Raw genomic sequence first — 14231 nt, 5'->3', positions numbered from 1 at the left:
TTAGGCAAAATTGAGTTCACTCCTACAGCATTGAAAAAAAAAAACAACTTCTTATTTTGTATGATCACAAATGCGTACAAAAGTAAAGATGAATCCCATGTACCTGTTCCCACCTATTCCCAGTTTCAGTGATTTTCAGCTCATGGAAATCTTGTTTCATTTGCACTCCCAACTCACTCCTCCACCTCAATGGCTACTTTTAGGCAAATCCCAGATATCATTTCATTCCTATGGCATTTCCAAAGGGACACATTTAATTTTCACAATCTCTGTGAAGTAGGTACTACTGTTGATTCGATTATGCACATGAAGAAATACAGATTCAGAGAAATTAAGTAATCCCAAGGTCACATAGCTGGTAAATTACTGGGATTTGAATCCAGGGATGATGTCTGATAGCAACATTCTTTTTCTCCCTTAAAGTAATTGCTATTATCCTGCACTTTGAAATAGTTTGATGATGTTGAAAATAATAATACTGGAGATTTTTTATACATTAGCAGTCTGCTCTATTATTGAACATCTGAAAAGAATATTAAAAGATTCCCACTAACTGTGATGTTAATCATCAGACAAAACCTCTAGGAATACAGAGCTCCAGCTTGGCACTGAGGCATTGGTTTAGAAAAAGGACAAAAAGCCACAGCAATACAAGCTCACTGCTCTGCACCATCATGTAAAATCTCATGCAATCCACTTCATTACTTTATACTATTGTTTCATGCAACAGTCTCCTCCAACAAATTGAACATGGTGTTACTGCAGCAACCAAAAAGAATGTACAACACAGTGGTCTTTGTCCATGCTTAGTACAGTGCTTAAGGGCAGAGACTTTCTCTTTTGAATGGTCTCTCCGCTCACTGCTTGAGCTACCTGGCTCAAGAGCACCAAGTCCTATAAGAGTCCTGGGCCATCTCAATTTATAGGACCCACAGAGGTCATGTAAATGAAGGTACCAATAACAATAATCATTATTGTTATTTTCAAGGCTCCATATTGATTCGAGGATCTCGCTACAAAAAACTGGAGGAGGTATATTGTACATATTTATCAGAACTAGTTTTTAAAATAAGAAAATGAATAGATTCACATCACACATTCTTATTCTAATTGAAGATGAAACAGCTAAATCATTGACAGCACAGAAAGAGACAACAGAGCTGGAATAATCAGCCCCAAATAAATAAAAGTTAAGTCTCTGTTCATCATTGTGAAGACCTTTCTGAGGATATTCTACCTTGTTTGTGTTTGTATTTCAAGGGAAATGAAATGGAAGAGAATTGCAGAAAAGAATGAAAGAAACTCTAGAGAAATAAATGATAAATTTTTTAAAAAGAAAAAAAAATGGAGCTAGGTCAAGGAATTTGGATGGTTACATTTGGAAAAAAGGAAGTAAGGGAAAGGAAGGCTGCCCTGATTATTGCCTTCAAAGGCACATGTTAGGTATTAGGAGAAAACAGAACTGCTATATTATTATTGGAGATTACAGTTGACTTAAAGAGGAACTTACTGATGATAACCAAGTCTTTATAGATAACTTACTAAATAGCTAACACTGTAGTAGATACTGTATATATATACGAGAGGGGGAGCAGATAGTACCAAGTTTCCACCTAGTCTCTACCTTCCGGGAGTTTTGCAGTGTAGGTCAGATAGAGAAAATTGGCATTCCACTGCAGATGCTGGCCTGGTTCTCACTGCGATGTTAAAAAATAAAATCAAATTAGCTGATAATCTTTTATTTTCCCTCACCCCTATATTTATTTATTTATTTATTTTTAATTTTTTATTGAAATATAGTTGATTTACAATGTTGTGTTAGTTTCAGGTGTACAGCAAACTGATTCAGTTATATATATATATATATATATATATATATATATTCTTTTCTTTTTTTTTTTACATTCTCCTTTAAAAGCAGATTTCTTTTTTAAAAAACTCCATTTCTTGGAACCTCCCTGGTGGCCCAGTGGTTAAGAATCTACCTTCCAATGCAGGGGACATGGGTAAGATCCCTGGTCAGGGAACTAAGATCCCACATGCCTCGGGGCAACTAAGCCCATACGCTCTAGAGTCCGTGCATCACAACTAGGGAGCCTGCGTGCCACAGCTACTGAGCCCTCACACTCTGGAACCTGTGTGCTGCAACTACTGAGCCCGTGTGCCACAACTAGAGAGAAGCTCACACACTGCAATGAAGAGCCTGCACACCGCAACGAAAGATCCCGCATGCCACAACTAAAACCCGACACAGCCAAATAAATAAATAAATAAATATTTTTAAAAAAAATCCATTTCTTGCTTTTCTGCAAAAGTTGAGAGCTCTTACAACATGGAATTTACATTGGCACAAGAGAAAAATTACTTGGAGTTGATAAATGGCTGCCCCCTTTATACAGGACATGCTTCTGTCATTTTATTGGGCCCTGTAGAGATCTGAGCTCCCAAGTCTATGTAGTGAGACATAACTATGCATAAAACAATAGCAACCAAATATTACAAGGTAATAGATGCTAAATTGCTTAATTATGATTTGAAGCTTGTAACACTAATTACAAGAGGAGATAACTGAAAGTAGAATAGTCAGAAAAAATTCCAAAGAAATGGTCTGTGGTGAGGTCAGCCTTGAGGAACTAAGATTGGTCAAGAAGAGACAGAAAGGAAATCCAGATGAGATGAAGAGTAGACTATACACTCTGTGAAGGCAAGGGTTCCACCTAAATTGTTCACTACTCTAACCCAAGCTTCTAGCATAATGTCTGGAACTTTGTAGGCACCCAGTAAATGATTGTGGAGCAAAGGAAAGTGGCATAATTTTTTAAATGTGTTTTAGAGAACATATTCAGGCAGTGGTCTACAGAATAGAGACGGCAAAAGAACCAAGGTAGAACTAGAAGCTATTGGAATACTTTATGTGTATCGTGGTAAGAGGTTACATAGGTGTCACAAACTCAATACCTAGAGGGGTCAGGCAGGTTAAAATCACCTAGGCCAGATAGGAAATATGGTGAACTGAGAATACATGTCCTGTCTAAAAGGGAAAGGAGGAAGCAGTTCACCAACTCCAGGCAATTGTTGACAAGAGGGAATACAGGTTGGTATCTTCTGATTATTTAAGAGAAGCTGGAATTCTAGAGTTTTAAGTAAAGTATGATTTTTAATTTTTTTTACATTTTTACTTTTTACTTTTTATTTATTTATTTTATAGAAATATAGTTGATTTACAATATTAGTTTCAGATGTACAATATTATATTAGTTTTAGGTGTACTACATAGTGAGTCAATATTTTTCTAGATTATACTCTATTCAAAGCTATTATAAAATATTGGCTATATTCCCTGTGCTGTACATTACATCCGTGTATCTTATTTATTTTATACATAGTAGTCTGTACCTTTTAATCCTCCACCCCTATCTTGCCCCCTCTCTCCTTCCTTCCCCCCACTGGTAACTAATTTGTTCTCTATATCTTTAAGTCTGTTTCTATTTTGTTATATTCATTTGTTTCAATTTTTAGATTCCACATATAAATGATAACATACAGTATTTGTCTTTCTCTCCCTGACATATTTCACTAAACATAATACCCTCCAGGTCCATCCATGTTGTTGCAAATGACAAAATTTCACTCTTTTTTTATGGCTGCGTAGTACTCCATTGTGTATATATACCACGTCTTCTTTATCTATTCATCTGTTGGTGGACACTTAGGTTGCTTCCATATCTTGGCTATTATAAATAATGCTGCTATGGGAGTTTCCTGGTAGTCTAGTGGTTAGGATTCTGCGCTTTCACTGCAGAGGCCTGGGTTCAATCCCTGGTTGGGGAACTGAGATCCCGCAAGCTGTGCAGTGTGGCCAAAAAAAAATGCAGCTGTGAACATTGGGGTGCATATATCTTTTCAAATTAGTGTTTTCATTTTCTTTGGATGTATACCCAGGAGTGGAATTGCTGGATCATATGGTAGTTCTAGTTTTAGTCACTGAAATTTTTAAAGCCATGGATGTAATTTAGCAGGAACACTATCACAGGCAATCATTTTTTGTTTTGTTGCTAAAGCTGTTGGATACATGTTAGAATGATTTTTTTTTTGGTCTGAGTGTATGACAGGAAAATAATGTTTAAATCAATATGTAAATCAAAGCATCTCCACTAGCATTATTAATCTAGAAGGAAGTATTACATAGACAATAGTAAAAGGAAAGACATTTAGTCTATATTTTCAAATGGGACTTGATCATTTAAAGTTGTTCACTGGCAAAATTTTTCACCAAGTTAGTATAGATTATATGCTACTTCATAAAAGATAGCAATAATGAAGTTTGGGTTTTTTGTTTTGTTTTTCAGTATTTGCTTTCAGAGAAAAATCCTAAAACTTGTAGGGATTTCTGATGCCAGAAAATTTTGATATATAAGAGTATATTTATATATGGAATCTAAGGAAAAAAAAAACAGTCATGAAGAACCTAGTGACAAGACGGGAATAAAGACACAGCCCTACTAGAGAATGGACTTGAGGATATGGGGAGGGGGAAGGGTAAGCTGGGACAAAGTTAGAGAGTGGCATGGACATATATACACTACCAAACGTAAAATAGATAGCTAGTGGGAAGCAACCGCATAGCACAGGGAGATCAGCTCTGTGCTTTGTGACCACCTAGAGGGGTGGGATGGGGAGGGTGGGAGGAAGGGAGATGCAAGAGGGAAGAGATATGGGAACATATGTATATGTATAACTGATTCACTTTGTTATAAAGCAGAAACTAACACACCATTGTAAAGCAATTATACTCCAATAAAGATGTTACAAAAAAAAGAGTATATTTAGCAATCAGGGTGACTTAGATCATGGTAAGTGGCGTATGTATAATTCTAATATGCATTCCAGTTATTTAAACTGAGGAATCCTTGATCAGGTTGAACATACTGGGAGTAGATCTCTTCTTCCAAGAAATAAGATGGAGACAGTCTTTGGAGAATGGCCTCACTGAATTGGTAAGTTAACTTTCTCCGGATTTTGATGACTTCTCCAGTTCTTCCATAATTCTTCAGTGTTCTGGCCATTTTCTGGTAAGTCATGGTCTCCCGGTTGCCTTTTCTTTTCCCCCAAAGTTGGGCAAGTTTTTCTTTGTTTTTTGATACAAACTGAAAGATGCCTTTGGTTTGATCTATCCATTGAATACAAGACCATCTCGGGATTACACAGGGATTCATGAAGGTATTCAAACAGTCAGAGCTTCTTCCTGCCTTTTCCTCCCTTTTGCTGGAGAAGAGTAGGTTGCATCAGCTGGTTTTCAGGGATGTTCTGCAGAAACTGATGAATATTTCCTTCAAAAATATTAATATAGAGGTCCGCAGCACTGTTTATTACTGTTCTCCAATTGTAGACCGGTTCCTCTGTGGGCAGCGCACCATAGCTGTTGGAATTTCCTCTGACGTGAGAACAGTGGTTGATGAAAGCCAGGTAATTTTTGTAATCTGAGGAGTACTGAAGATCACCAGTTGAATGTTGCCTCAGTACTTCAAAAGCATCTTCAAATGCTTGACCCAGCTTGTCTTGTTCAAAATAAGCCATGCTTCATTAATAAATTGACAATTCTGTCCATCAGAGACCAATCTAACATTTAGGTATACTCCATGTGGAAATAACTTTCCCCTCTGAAGCGCAGGTCGGCAACACCCTTCAAAGTATGATTTTTTAAATGTTGGCAATCAACCATATTTTAAAAGTGTGGGTCTGGGTAAATTGACATACTGCTACAGACTGAATTGTGTCCCTCCCCAAATTCATATGTTGAACTCTCAACCCCCAGTGTGACTGTATTTGGAGATAAGGCTTTTATGGAAGTAATTAAGGTTAAATGAGGTCGTAAGGGTAGGGTCCTCCTCCAATGGGATTAGTGTCCTTATAAGAAGAGACATCAGGGAGCTCACTCTCTTTCTCCAGGAGCACAAAGAAGAGGTCATATGAGCACACAGGGAGAAGGCAGCCATCTGAAAGCCAGGAAGAGGGCCCTCACCAGAACCTGATCATGCTGGTACCCTGATCTTTGACTTCCAGCTTCCAGAACTGTAAGAAAATAAATTTCTGTTGTTTAAGCCACCCAGTCTATATAGTGTTTTGTTATGGCAGCCCTAGCAGACTAATACACATACTTATAAAGTTTTTATTGTTATTACAAACAACACTGCAAAAGTTTGTAAATATCTTAAATGGTATTCAATAGAAAACTGTTTAAATAAATTGTGGCTCATCCATATAGTGAGAAACTATGCAGTCACACAAGAGAATGAGATATTTCTTTACATACAGATATGGAAAGGTCTTCAAAGTATATTTTTAAGTAGACAAAGCAAGGTGTGGAACAATATGCAGAGTGAGTTACTATCTGTGTATAAAAGGAAAGGGGGAGAAAAAATACTCATTTGTTTGATATGCATAAAATGTCTGTGGAAGAATTTCCAATAAACAGATAACTTTAGTTGCCTGAGGCAACTAGGGGACAAGACTAGGAGGGAGACTCTTCATTGTATATCACTTTGTATATTTCGAATTTTGAGGGATGTATAATGCATTATTAATATAAAATTCATTTTTAAATGAAAGTTTTATCTATTTAGGAGAAACAAAACACATGCGTAGGCTGTATTTGGTCTGTAGGCTAATTGGTTGTACCTCTGGACTAAATTAAAGTGGTGGTAGTTAGAATAAAAAGAAAGGAACTGATGCTAGATACAAAGGGAAAAAAAAACATAGCCCTTGGCAACCAAGTAGACAGGGAAACTGAGGAAGAGAGTTGATGCCAGCATTTTGAGCATGGAATATGGGAACCACGACAACTATGTTTCCCCATTTCTTACTACACTATCATGCATTCTTCTAAGTGCTTTACAAAATTAGCACATTTATTCCTTACTGCAACCCTATGAGGTAGTTTCTACTATTATCCTCAGTGCAAAGATGAGAAAACTCAAGTTCAGAGTTTAAATAACTTCACCAAGATTATGATGATGGTAAATTGCGGGACCAGGTAAATGAAAAGGAGAAGTCTTGAATGAGAGGTGGGGGAAGAGTCTAGGGGTAATGATGGATTCTATTTTAGAAATGATGAGTTTGAGGTTACAACAAAATATAAAAATGCTAATGAGGGGTGGAGAAGAAGATGGCGGAAGAGTAAGACGCGGAGATCACCTTCCTTCCCACAGATACATTAGAAATACATCTACACGTGGAACTGCTCCTACAGAACACCCACTGAACGCTGGCAGAAAACGTCAGACCTCCCAAAAGGCAAGAAACTCCCCACGTACTTGGGTAGGGCAAAAGAAAAAAGAAATAACAGAGACAAAAGAATAGGGACGGGACCTGCACCTGTGGGAGGGAGCCGTGAAGGAGGAAAGGTTTCCACGCACTATGAAGCCCCTTCGCGGGCAGAGACTGTGGGTGGCAGAGGGGGGAAGCTTCGGAGCCACGGAGGAGAGCACAGCCACAGGGGTGCAGAGGGAAAAGCGGAGAGACTCCCGCACAGAGGCTCGGCACCGAGCAGCACTCACCAGCCCGAGAGGCTTGTCTGCTCACCCGCCGGGGCGGGCGGGGGCTGGGAGCTGAGGCTCGGGCTTCGGTCGGATCGCAGGGAGAGGACTGGGGTTGACGGCGTCAACACAGCCTGAAGAGGTTGGCGCACCACAGCTGGCTGGGAGGGAGTCCGGGAAAAAGTCGGGAGCTGCCGAAGAGGCAAGAGACTTTTTCTTGCCTCTTTGTTTCGCGGCGCGCAAGGAGAGGGGATTCAGAGCGCCGCCTAAACGAACTCCAGAGACGGGCGCGAGCCGCGGCGATCAGCGCGGACCCCAGAGGCGGGCATGAGACGCTAAGGCTGCTGCTGCCGCCACCAAGAAGCCTGTGTGCGAGCACAGGTCACTATCCACACCGCCCCTCCTGGGAGCCGGTGCAGCCCGCCACGGCCAGGCTCCCGTGATCCGGGGACAACTTCCCCAGGAGAACGCACGGCGTGCCTCGGGCTGGTGCAATGTCACGCCGGCCTCTGCTGCCGCAGGCTCGCCCCGCATCCGAATCCCTCCCTCCCCCCAGCCTGAGTGAGCCAGAGCCCCCGAAGCAGCTGCTCCTTTAACCCCGTTCTGTCTGGGAGGGGAACAGACGCCCTCAGGCGACCTACACGCAGAGGCGGGTTCAAATCCAAAGCTGAACCCCGGGAGCTGTGCGAACAAAGAAGAGAAAGGGAAATCTCTCCCAGCAGCCTCAGAAGCAGCGGATTAAAACTCCACAAACAACTTGATGTGCCTGCATCTGTTGAATACCTGAATAGACAACGAATCATCCCAAGTTCAGGAGGTGGACTTTGGGAGCAGGATATATTAATTTTTCCCCTTTTCCTTTTTTTGTGAGTGTATATGTATATGCTTCTGGGTGAGATTTTGTCTGTATAGCTTTGCTTTATAATAGCTTTATTTTACGTCACTATATTTTATCCTCTTTCTTTCTTTCTTTCTATTTTTTCTCCCTTTTACTCTGAGCTGTGTGGATGAAAGGCTCTTGGTGCTCCAGCCAGGCATCAGGGCTGTGCCTCTGAGGTGGGAGAGCCAACTTCAGGACACTGGTCCACAAGAGACCTCCCAGCTCCATGTAATACCAAACGGCAAAAATCTCTCAGAGATCTCCATCTCAACATCAAGACCCAGCTTCACTCAATGACCAGCAAGCTACAGTGCTGGACACCGTATGCCAAACAACTAGCAAAACAGGAACACAGCCCCATCCATTAGAAGAGAGGCTGCCTAAAACCATAATAAGGCCACAGACACCCCAAAATACACCACCAGACGTGGACGTACCCACCAAAAAGACAAGATCCAGCCTCATCCACCAGAACACAGGCACTAGTTCCCTCCACCAGGAAGCCTACACAACCCACTGAACCAACCTTAGCCACTGGAGACAGATACCAAAAACAACGGGAACTACGAACCTGCAGCCTGTGAAAAGGAGACCCCAAACACAGTAAGATAAGCAAAATGAGAAGACAGAAAAACACGCAGCAGATGAAAGAGGAGGGTCAAAACACACCAGACCTAACAAATGAAGAGGAAATAGGTAGTCTACCTGAAAAAGAATTCAGAATAATGATAGTAAGGATGATCCAAAATCTTGGAAATAGAATAGACAAAATGCAAGAAACATTTAACAAGGACGTAGAAGAACTAAAGAGGAACCAAGCAACGATGAAAAACACAATAAATGAAATTAAAAATACTCTAGATGGGATCAATAGCAGAATAACTGAGGCAGAAGAACGGATAAGTGACCTGGAAGATAAAATGGTGGAAATAACTACTGCAGAGCAGGATAAAGAAAAAAGAATGAAAAGAACTGAGGACAGTCTCAGAGACCTCTGGGACAACATTAAACGCACCAACATTCGAATTATAGGGGTCCCAGAAGAAGAAGAGAAAAAGAAAGGGACTGAGAAAATATTTGAAGAGATTATAGTTGAAAACTTCCCTAATATGGGAAAGGAAATAGTTAGTCAAGTCCTGGAAGCACAGAGAGTCCCATACAGGATAAATCCAAGGAGAAACACGCCAAGACACATATTAATCAAACTGTCAAAAATTAAATATAAAGAAAACATATTAAAAGCAGCAAGGGAAAAACAACAAATAACACACAAGGGAATCCCCATAAGGTTAACAGCTGATCTTTCAGCACAAACTCTGCAAGCCAGAAGGGAGTGGCAGGATATACTTAAAGTGATGAAGGAGAAAAACCTACAACCAAGATTTCTCTACCCAGCAAGGATCTCATTCAGATTGGATGGAGAAATTAAAACCTTTACAGACAAGCAAAAGCTGAGAGAGTTCAGCACCACCAAACCAGCTTTACAACAAATGCTAAAGGAACTTCTCTAGGCAAGAAACACAAGAGAAGGAAAACACCTACAATAACAAACCCAAAACATTTAAGAAAATGGGAATAGGAACATACGTATCGATAATTACCTTAAATGTAAATGGATTAAATGCTCCCACCAAAAGACACAGACTGGTTGAATGGATACAAAAACAAGACCCATATATATGCTGTCTACAAGAGACCCACTTCAGACCTAGTGACACATAGAGACTGAAAGTTAGGGGATGTAAAAAGATATTCCATGCAAATGGAAATCAAAAGAAAGCTGGAGTAGCAATTCTCATATCAGACAAAATAGACTTTAAAATAAAGACTATTACAAGAGACAAAGAAGGACACTATATAATGATCAAGGGATCGATCCAAGAGGAAGGTATAACAATTGTAAATATTTACGTGCCCAACATAGGAGCACCTCAATACATAAGGCAAATAGTAACAGCCATAAAAGGGGAAATCGACAACAACACAATCATAGTAGGGGAATTTAACACCCCACTTTCACCAATGGACAGATCATCCAAAATGAAAATAATTAAGGAAACACAAACTTTAAATGATACATTAAACAAGATGGACTTAATTGATATTTATAGGACATTCCACCCAAAAACAACAGAATACACATTTTTCTCAAGTGCTCATGGAACATTCTCCAGGATAGATCATATCTTGGGCCACAAATCAAGCCTTGGTAAATTTAAGAAAATTGAAATCGTATCAAGTATCTTTTCTGACAACAATGCTATGAGACTAGATATCAATTACAGGAAAAGATCTGTAAAAAATACAAACACATGGAGGCTACACAATACACTACTTAATAACGAAGTGATCACTGAAGAAATCAAAGGGGAAATCAAAAAATACCTAGAAACAAATGACAATGGAGACACGACGACCCAAAACCTATGGGATGCAGCAAAAGCAGTGCTAAGAGGGAAGTTTATAGCAATACAAGCCTACCTCAAGAAACAGGAAAAATCTCGAATAAACAACCTAACCTTGCACCTGAAGCAATTAGAGAAAGAAGAACAAAAAAACCCCAAAGCTAGCAGAAGGAAAGAAATCATAAAGATCAGATCAGAAATAAATGAAAAAGAAATGAAGGAAACAATAGCAAAAATCAATGAAACTAAACGCTGGTTCTTTGAGAGGATAAACAAAATTGATAAACCATTAGCCAGACCCATCAAGAGAAAAAGGGAGAAGACTCAAATTAATAGAATTAGAAATGAAAAAGGAGAAGTAACCACTGACACTGCAGAAATACAAACGATCATGAGAGATTACTACAAGCAACTCTATGCCAATAAAATGGACAACCTGGAAGAAATGGACAGATTCTTAGAAATGCACAACCTGCCGAGACTGAACCAGGAAGAAATAGAAAATATGAACAGACCAATCCCAAGCACTGAAATTGAAACTGTGATTTAAAATCTTCCAAGAAATTTTTTTTTAATTTATTTTGTTTGTTGGTTTTTGGCTGTGTTGGGTCTTCATTGCTGCATGGGCTTTCTCTAGTTGTGGTGAGCAGGGCCTCCTCTTCGTTGTGGTGCACAGGCTTCTCATTGCGGTGGCTTCTCTTTTTGCGGAGCATGGGCTCTGGGCCCGCGGGCTTCAGTAGTTGTGGCTCACGGGCTTAGTTGCTCTGCGGCATGTGGGATCTTCCCGGACCAGGGCTCGAACCCATGTCCCCTGCATTGGCAGGTGGATTCTTGACCACTGCGCCACCAGGGAAGCCCTGGCATTTTGTTTTATGTGTTTTGTGTTTTAATATCTTTCGGGAGTTTGGGATTATGAATCTGCGGATGGTGCCAGAATCAATCTCATGGGTGCCTGCCTTTTTCAGCTGCTAATTTCTTCCCCCTCTGAAGTTGTATTGCTTTAATGTTACTTTATTCCATGACATCAAATAACCCCCTCCCCTGTGCATTATGGAATATACCTTTACTTCTTCCCCTGGAAAAAATAAACTAATCCATCCACACTCATTTAAAAAAAAAAATCTTCCAAGAAACAAAAGCCCAGGACCAGATGGCTTCACAGGCGAATTCTATCAAACATTTAGAGAAGAGCTAACACCTATCCTTCTCAAACTCTTCCAAAATATTGCAGAGGGAGGAACACTCCCAAACTCATTCTACGAGGCCACCATCACCCTGATACCAAAACCAGACAAAGATGTCACAAAGAAAGAAAACTACAGGCCAATATCACTGATGAACATAGATGCAAAAATCCTCAACAAAATACTAGCAAACAGAATCCAACAGCACATTAAAAGGATCATACACCATGATCAAGTGCAGTTTATCCCAGGAATGCAAGGATTCTTCAATATACGCAAATCAGTCAACGTGATACACCATATTAACAAATTTAAGGAGAAAAACCATATGATCATCTCCATAGATGCAGAGAAAGCTTTCGACAAAATTCAACACCCATTTATGATAAAAGCCCTGCAGAAAGTAGGCATAGAGGGAACTTTCCTCAACATAATAAAGGCCATATATGACAAACCCACAGCCAATATTGTCCTCAATGGTGAAAAACTGAAACCATTTCCACTAAGATCAGGAACAAGACAAGGTTGCCCACTCTCACCACTATTATTCAACATAGTTTTGGAAGTGTTAGCCACAGCAATCAGAGAAGAAAAAGAAATAAAAGGAATCCAAATCGGAAAAGAAGAAGTAAAGCTGTCACTGTTTGCAGATGACATGATACTATACATAGAGAATCCAAAAGATGCTACCAGAAAACTACTAGAGCTAATCAATGAATTTGGTAAAGTAGCAGGATACAAAATTAATGCACAGAAATCTCTTGCATTTCTGTACACTAATGGCGAAAAATCTGAAAGTGAAATTAAGAAAACACTCCCGTTTACCACTGCAACAAAAAGAATAAAATATCTAGGAATAAACCTACCTAAGGAGACAAAAGACCTGTATGCAGAAAATTATAAGACACTGATGAAAGAAATTAAAGGTGATACAAATAGATGGAGAGATTTACCATGTTCTTGGATTGGAAGAATCAACATTGTGAAAATGACTCTACTACCCAAAGCAATCTACAGATTCAATGCAATCCCTATCAAACTACCACTGGCATTTTTCACAGAACTAGAACAAAAAATTTCACAATTTGTATGGAAACACAAAAGACCCCGAATAGCCAAAGCAATCTTGAGAACGAAAAATGGAGCTGGAGGAATCAGGCTCCCGGACTTCAGACTATATTACAAAGCTACAGTAATCAAGACAGTTTGGTACTGGCACAAAAACAGAAATATAGATCAATGGAACAGGATAGAAAGCCCAGAGATAAACCCATGCACATATGGTCACCTTATCTTTGATAAAGGAGGCAAGCATATACAGTGGAGAAAAGACAGCCTCTTCAATAAGTGGTGCTGGGAAAATTGGACAGATACATGTAAAAGTATGAAATTAGAACACTCCCTGACACCATACACAAAAATAAACTCAAAATGGATTAAAGACCTAAGTGTAAGGCCAGACACTATCAAACTCTTAGAGGAAAACATAGGCAGAACACTCTATGACATAAATCACAGCAAGATCCTTTTTGACCCAGCTCATAGAGAAATGGAAATAAAAACACAAATAAACAAATGGGACCTAATGAAACTTAAAAGCTTTTGCACAGCAAAGGAAACCATAAACAAGACCAAAAGACAACCCTCAGAATGGGAGAAAATATTTGCAAATGAAGCAACTGACAGAGGATTAATCTCCAAAATTTACAAACAGCTCATGCAGCTCAATAACAAAAAAACGAACGACCCAATCCAAAAATGGGCAGAAGACCTAAATAGACATTTCTTCAAAGAAGATATACAGAGTGCCAACAGACACATGAAAGAATGCTCAACATAACTAATCATTAGAGAAATGCAAATCAAAACTACAATGAGGTATCATCTCACACCGGTCAGATTGGCCATCATCAAAAAATCTAGAAACAATAAATGCTGGAGAGGCTGTGCAGAAAAGGGAACCCTCTTGCACTGTTGGTGGGAATGTAAATTGGTACAGCCACTATGGAGAACAGTATGGAGGTTCCTTAAAAAACTACAAATAGAACTACCATATGACCCAGCAATCCCACTACTGGGCATATACCCTGAGAAAACCATAGTTCAAAAAGAGTCATGTACCACAATGCTCATTGCAGCTCTATTTACAATAGCCAGGACATGGAAGCAACCTACGTGTCCATCATTGGATGAATGGATAAAGAAGATGTGGCACATATATACAATG

The 14231-nt window shown here is 39.6% G+C and overlaps 1 protein-coding gene and 1 pseudogene across 1 annotated transcript in view; both read right to left on the bottom strand.

Annotated features, from left to right (window-relative positions):
- The window catches only part of KLF8 (KLF transcription factor 8), a 341777-nt gene that overhangs the window by 59657 nt on the left and 267889 nt on the right, over nucleotides 1-14231 (bottom strand). The window lies entirely within an intron of this gene.
- On the bottom strand, nucleotides 4827-5577 carry LOC133082601 (transcription factor Spi-C-like; annotated as a pseudogene).

The sequence above is a fragment of the Eubalaena glacialis genome, chromosome X (assembly GCF_028564815.1).
Source record: "Eubalaena glacialis isolate mEubGla1 chromosome X, mEubGla1.1.hap2.+ XY, whole genome shotgun sequence".
Lineage (NCBI taxonomy): Eukaryota > Metazoa > Chordata > Mammalia > Artiodactyla > Balaenidae > Eubalaena > Eubalaena glacialis.
This window is presented reverse-complemented; position numbering and strand designations above follow the sequence as displayed.